Source organism: Sapajus apella, unplaced genomic scaffold (genome assembly GCF_009761245.1).
Source record: "Sapajus apella isolate SASKATOON/1434 unplaced genomic scaffold, GSC_monkey_1.0 scaffold17, whole genome shotgun sequence".
NCBI classification, from domain to species: Eukaryota; Metazoa; Chordata; class Mammalia; order Primates; family Cebidae; genus Sapajus; species Sapajus apella.
The window spans coordinates 18181267-18188946 of NW_022436957.1; the positions used below are offsets into that span (position 1 = coordinate 18181267).

Consider the following 7680-nt stretch of genomic DNA (forward strand, 5'->3'; position numbering starts at 1 on the left):
TCTTTATTAGGAGATTAAATCTTTCATTCTGTTTAGAGATAAGGTTTTAATTGCAAAGATCCTTAGGAGAGGCATCATATCACATTCAATAGTTTAAGAATAATTGAGAGGATTAACATTAGGTTCTAGGCATTGAGAATACAAAGGTTGTCCCTGATCTCAAGGAGTTTATACTATAGGCCAATAATTGATACTAAATTATTTCTTGGGGATTCAGTCAAGATCATGGCAGATGGGAGGCAGGACTAGATTGTAGCTCCAGAAAGAGCAGTGTGTGGAGGCTTGCATTGTGAATTTTAGCTCCAGATCCACTGCAAGAATAAACCAGCAATCCCAAGAGGACCCACAGACCCTCTGAAGGAAGCTGACTGCTCCTGTGGGACCCTCAAGACACCCCAAATACTGTGAGTGCCCCAACTGTGGAAGTAGGAAAGGGCGACCCTCCTTTCCTGAACACACACCCCCCAGTGGAGAAGCTGAAGGTCTGTTTGCAGGAGAAGTTTCCAACTTTACCCAGAGCTGTGCCAAGTTAGAGAGCTGGGTGAAATACAGTGGTAGAGAAAGCAGCAGAAAGGCCCTGGGAGCTCATTGGGTCCTCATGTAGCCCATTCCTGCTGGGCACCATAGGGATCCATCGGGAGGATGGCTAGAGGAGCAAGAGGTAAAACTCCACAAGGAAAAGGAATTCTCTAGCTGAACTTCATAACAGTTTGAACTGGAGGAGAAACTTCCTGGTCAGAGCTTTGGGGAGGGTGCCAACTGGGTGTGCAGACTTCACAAGCAGAGGAAGAACTAAAGCCCTTTTCTTTCACAGCTGGAAGGTGAATAGCCTCAGGCAAATTTTCAAGCCCATCTTACCCTCCACTTGAAAACAGACTTGGGGCTGTTGGGGGAGGTACAGTGGGAGTGAGATGGGCCCTTCAGTTTGCATGGGAGTTGCATGAAGCCTGCCTTCCCCCACTTCCCTGACAACCTGCATGACTCAGCAAAGGCAGCCATAATCCTCCTAAGTACACAACTCCAGTGACCTGGGAATGTCGCTCCCATCCCCAACAGCAGCTGCAGCAAGACCCGTCCAAGGAGAGTCTGAGCTCAGACACCCCTAGCCCTGCTCCCACATGATGATCTCTCCCTATCCACCCTGCTAGTGAAAAACAAAGGGCATATAATCTTGGGAGTTCTAGGGCTCCACTCACTGCTGGTCCCTCTCCCACACTAATATAGCTGATGCTTCCTGGAAAGTGCCACCTCCTGGCAGGAGGCCAATCAGCACAAAAATAGAGCATTAAACTACCAAAGCTAAGGACCCTCACAGAGTCCATTGTACCCTCTGCCACCTCCACCATAACAGGCACTGGTATCCGCATCTGAGAGACCCAGAGATAGTTTACATCACAGGACTGGGTGTGGATAACCCCCAGTACTAGCCTAGAGCCAGGTAGGCTTGCTGGGTGGCTAGACCCAGAAGAGAGACAACAATCACTGCAGTTTGGTTCATAGGATGCCACATTTATAGGAAAAGAGAGAGTACTACATCAAGGGAACACCCTGTGGGACAAAAGTATCTGAACAACAGCCTTTAGCCTAGACCTTCTCTCTGACAGAACCTACCCAAATGAGAAGGAACCAGAAAACCAACACTGGTAATATGATAAAACAAGGCTCTTCAACACCCCCTAAAAATCACACTAGTTCATTAGCAATGGATCCACACCAAGAAGAAATCCCTGATTTACCTGAAAAAAAATTCACTAGGTTAGTTCACCAGAGACAGGTGAAGTCCAAAGCAAGGAAATCCAAAAAGTGATACAAGAAGTGAAGGGAGAAATATTCATGGAAATAGATAGCTTAAGGAAAAAACAATAAAGAAATTCAGGAAACTTTTGATACACCTTTAGAAATGTGAAATGTTCTAGAGAGTCTCGACAATAGAATTGAACAAGCAGAAGAAAGAAATTCAGAGCTCGAAGACAAGATCTTCAAATTAGCACAATCCAACAAAGATAAAGAAGAAAAGAATAAGAAAATATGAACAAAGCCTCCAAGATGTCTTGGATTATGTTAACCAAACCTAAGAATAATTAGTGTACCTGAGAAAGAAGAGAATTCTAAAAGCTGGAAAACATATTTGGGGTAATAATCGAGGAAAACTTCCCTGGCCTTGCGAGAGCCCTAGACATCAAAATACAAGAAGCATAAAGAAGACCTGGGAAGTTCATTACAAAAAGATCTTAGCCTAGGCACATTGTCATCAGGTTATCCAAAGTTAAGACGAAGGAAAGAACTGAGACAGAAGCACCAGGTAACCTGTAAAGGAAATCCTATCAGATTAACAGCTGATTTCTCAGCAGAAACCCTACAGGCAAGAAGGGATTGGGGATCTATCTTCAGCTTCCTAAAACAAAACAAGTATCAGCCAAAAACTCTGTATCCAGCAAAACTAAGCAACATATATGAAGGACAGATACAGTTGTTCTCAGAGAAACAAATACTGAGAGAATTCACCTTTACCAAACCACCACTATAAGAACTGCTAAAAGGAGTTCAGGATCTTGAAACAAATCCTGGAAATACATCAAGACAGAACCTCTTTAAAGCATAAATCACACAGGACCTATAAAACAAATACAAAAGCAAAAACAAAAAACAAACCAAAAACCAAAGTACACAGGCAACAGAGAACACGATGAAAGCAATGCTACCTCACATTTCAATACTAACATTGAATGTGAATGGCCTAAAAAGATACAGAAATACAGAATGGATAACAACTCACCAATCAACTCTCTGCTGCCTTTAGGAGACTCATCTAACACTTAAGGACTCACATAAACTTAAAGGGGTGGAAAAAGGCATTTAATGAAAAGTGAACAGGGGTAGCTATTCTTATCAGACAAAACAAATTTTTAAGTGGGCAAGTTCAGGTTCTCCGGCACTGTAGTGGTAGTCACTAGCTCAAGTTAGAGGCCAACTGAGAAGTCTTTGTGCCTTAGATCTGTTGACCTACAGTCAACAAATATGCTTCAGTATCCATATTTTTGTAGAATATATAAAGAATGTCTTTCATGTTGGTTGGAATCTGGCATTCGTAATTTAGGTGTCTGGCCAAAAGGAATGCATGCTACAGCAGAAAAATATAAAGAATATGAAACCTAGGGGCAAACAGATCAAACTCAAGCTCAGGAGTTACACAGATCTCAAGATAGAGATTTTGAAACTGTGGCTAAATTACACATTCCCGAAATGCTGGATGAAGCTGTTCATTGTTTGTCACCACAAAATGACAGATTTTTCTAGATATGACATTTGGTTAGGGAAGGTATACAAAAGCCACTCTACAGCAGTTAGATATTGTTCTGTATGCCTTAGACAGGGACCCAACAGCTTATGCATTAGCTGAACATCTTTCAGAGTTGTATACGAAACAAATCTGAGTTATGCTGGGCCAGTTCAGCCAGGCAGAGCCTTATTAATGAAAGCTGAAGTGCAGCCAGGGACTTCAGATGGAGTTCTTATGGATCCTGGGTGTTCCTCCATGCAACCTGATACTCCCAAAAGAGTTTTTTCCCTTTGGAAAGATGGCCCCTTGGACATGAGGATGGATGGTGGCAGGTAACCTGACATACCCCTGCAGTTAATGTTGTGAATGCTTTAGATCAACAGGCACTTGCATCTACCCTAAGAACATATGGGAAGGAGAAGCACACCAAGAAAATTGCTTCAACAATTGTTATGTAGCATCTACCCCATCACCAGAACCCAGCAGCTTGCCAGCATAGTCACAGGTGCATTTCCTCCCTCTGCTATCTATGCACAAAATGATATGCTACAGCGATCTACCCATGCTGTCACCAAGACTTTCCAGGCTCTTTGCATATTTGTGAACAATGAGCTCAATGAACTCTACACAGGACTAAAGACAGCTCAGAAGTTTCTGACACCTGGTGGTTGTCTTGTTGTCCTCTCCTTCCATTCACTAGAGGATCGCATTGTCAAAAGGTTTTCGCTTGGAATAAGCATGACAGAAAGGTTTAACCTAAGTGTTAGACAGCGAATGATGAAAACATTGCAATTGGGTTCAGATCATGAAAACATGGAAGAAGTCTCTATGAGAAGAGCTCCTTTAATGTGGGAATTGATACACAAGAAGGTGCTTAGTCCACAAGATCAGGATGTACAAGATAACCCCAGAGGGCGCTCAGCCAAGCTTAGAGCAGCTATCAAATTATAAGTTACCATCATCTTATCCTTCAAATTTTTTTTCTTACAATTTCTCTAATCTTTACTCATGTTATGTTCCTGAATGTCTTCATGTAGGTTTCAGTGTGGGACAGTCTGAAAATTGACAGCATTTAGCATTTATTTTCCTCAAAAAGAAACTGTAGGAAATATTAGCATGACAGGGAAAGTTCCATTCAGGGAGCAGCAGCATCTCAAGACTGGAAAAATGTGTTAATCTTTGCATCATGTTGGACTCCTGAAATGAAGTTCTTCCTCTGGCCAGGAAACTTTAAAAAAAAATAATACTATGTTATGTTTATCTAAATATGTAAACTCAAATTGAAAGAGAAGAGAAAGATATTATAATCACACCTGCATGTCCTAAATTTTGAATTTAGATATTCCAATTCGCAATAGTCTTTCTCTGGCTCAAATAATGATGATTATGGAATGAATTTTAATGTCTCTACTTGTGAATAATTACTATAGCTTTTGCAAATGTAGGCTTTTTATAAATTTTAAATTTTAAAATATTAGTTTAAATATGTGTTATATTGATAAAATTTTATTTTTCAAATTATAGTTCATTATTTTAAAGGGATTTTTCAGTATCATATGGGCCATTTTGTTCATATATCACAAAGTAAAAATGTAAAATCCTTACAGAGAATTATTTCACAAAACTTACATTTTGTGTCAATTGTATTTATTTTAATAATAACTCACAATGCCTTTAGTAAGTAATAAAGCCTCTTATTAGAATCTTGTAGTTTTTAGTTGAGCTAATAAAAATAATTCAGCCAAGTCTATTTGAAATAGAAAACTATCTAACATAGTAAAATTAATGCTCCCTTAATGTTGTCACAAAGATATGGTAACTGTTATAAGGGTAAAAGTTTATTCAGGAAAAGAATACTTGGTAGAATATTCTTTAACAAATTGATGAAATTGATCCATAATTCACATATCAACTTTTTATATGTAATATGTACTTTTAACTTATTCAGTTATTCAGCAAGTACTGAACTACTTATCATTAGAAAAGCAAAACTAAGTACAATATACATGACCCACAGTTCATGTCCTATAGAGTTTAGTAGAGGAAAATTATGTTAGTTATAATCACAAAAATCAATATAAAATGGACACAGTGGTAAATACTACAAACAGGTCGTACATGGTACAGTAAGAGCATCTAGTAAGGATTTTATCTGTTGTCAGAAACCAGGTATGAGAACATGATACTTGAGCTGTGACCTGAAGGATGAGTTGTAGATAATTAGTCAAAGGGCACATGGGGTAGGGAAGGGGGCATATTGATTAATGGTACATATAAATGAATATTCTCTTAGTTATCCTTGAAATCATATTTATACTATTAATTTGCTCAGTAAACTTTTTTCAAGCACAGAAAAAAGATTCTCCATTATGGTTACAAATTTTAAGTTGGTGAATCCAAGTGAATGAAACATCAGCATATCTGTATGGGCAAAATAGATAAGAATTAAATACATGAATTTATCTCAGACTTATTTTATCTACCATTGTAATATTTAACTGTAGTACCCGGGGTTGTTCACAATTTCTGCTTTACAGGCTTTATTTAAATCTGAACAATCCTACATGGAAATCAGAATTTAAAAAAAATTTGGAGAACAATATGTTTGAAACAGAAACAAGAGAGTGTACCTAGGTTAATTCTCTGAATTTTACTTGAACAATGTATACATTTCTATTTGCATGTAACACATATTTGTGAATGAGGCATATTCCCAAAAAACTCTTAGTCCTGTATGTGATTGGAAAATAAAAGATCATGTTTGTATATTCAACAATCATCCACCTATTTCATAAGTCCTTTTTTCATCCTGTATAGTATGGAGATTATTTGTTATGTTAAATAGAAACTAAATACACTGAGTTGAACAGGATGCATGTACTACATAGAGCCTCAGAATGTGACCTTATTTGGAAATACTCTGATGGTGGTTGTGTGGTTGTAAGTAGCTAAGATGAGGTCATACTGGAGCAGGGCAGGCCATTAGTCCAACATGACTGGTGTTCCTTATAAGAGAAGATAGGCGGCTGTGGTGGTTCATGTCTGTAATCCCAGCATTCTGGGAGGCCAAGCCAGGCAAATCGCTTGATGCCCAGGAGTTCAAGACTAGCTTGGACAACATGGTGAAAACCCATCTCTACTAAAAATACAGAAACTAGCCAGGCATGGTGGTATGTGCCTGTAATCTCACCAACCCAGGAGGCTGGGGCATAAGAATCACTAAAACCTAGGAGGTAGAGGTTGCGGTGAGCTGAGATCGTACCACTGCGCTCTAGTCTGAGCAACAGAATGAGACCCTGCCGAAGAAGAAGAAGAAGAAAGAAGAAAGAAGAAAGAAGAAGAAGAAGAGGAGGAGGAGAAAGAGAAGGAAGAGGAAGGGGAGGGGGAGGGGGAGGGGAAGGACGGGGAGGAGAAGAAGAAGAAGAAAGAGACATGGGAGAATGCCACATGAAGCTGGAGGCAGAGATTGGAGTGATATATCACGGCAACCATCAGAAGATAGGAAAAAAGCAGGGAATAGATTCTCCCTCAGAGTTCCAGTAGTTGCCAACCCTGCTAACATAATTTTGTACTTCTAGCCTCCAGAACAGTGAGAGAATTTATTTCTGCTGTTTTAAGGTACCTAGTTCGTGGTAATTTGTTACAGCAATCCTAGGAAACTAACACTCTGGCAGAAAAAAATCTTGGATAATATGCATGAGAAAAATTCTTAAATAAACACAAAACTGGATTCAAGATGTTTTCATGTAAAAATAGATTAATTTTTCCATATTTAGGCTGTGTTTTGTCATCATTCTTGCCTGCTTCTTAGTCTTTGTTGTAGGATGCATAATAAAATACATGAATGAGTTTTAAATGGTTAACTTTGGAGAATGGTTTTGGGAAGTTCATACAGTACACAGAAATAAAAGCTGATGTTATAATGAATGCACATTTCATTTCTTATAAAATATTTCTGAATCTCAAAACAAAACAAAGAAACAAAAAAACCAAAACCAAACTTTAAAGCAACAGTGGTTAAAAGAGACAAAGAAGGACAGGATATAATGGCCTTATATAATATAAAAGCCTTGTCCAATAGGAAAATATCATAATTTTAAACATATATGCACCTGACACTGGAGCTCCCAAAGTTATAAAACAATTGCCAATAGACCTAAGAAATGAGATAGACAGCAACACAATAATAGTGGTGTGTTTTAATATTCCACTGACAGCACTGGACAGATCATCAAGTCAGAAAGTCAACAAAGAAACAATGGATTTAAACTATACCTTGGAAAAAATAGACTTAACAGACATATACAGAGCATTTCATCCAACAACCACAGAATACACATTCTATTCCATAGTGCATGGAACTCTGTCCAAGATAGACCAGATGACGGGCCACAAAATGA

General features: G+C 38.7%; 1 pseudogene; it reads left to right on the forward strand.

Annotated features, from left to right (window-relative positions):
• The first annotated feature begins 2919 nt into the window (after positions 1-2919).
• Positions 2920-4492, forward strand: LOC116556542 (annotated as a pseudogene).
• The last annotated feature ends 3188 nt before the right edge of the window (positions 4493-7680 follow it).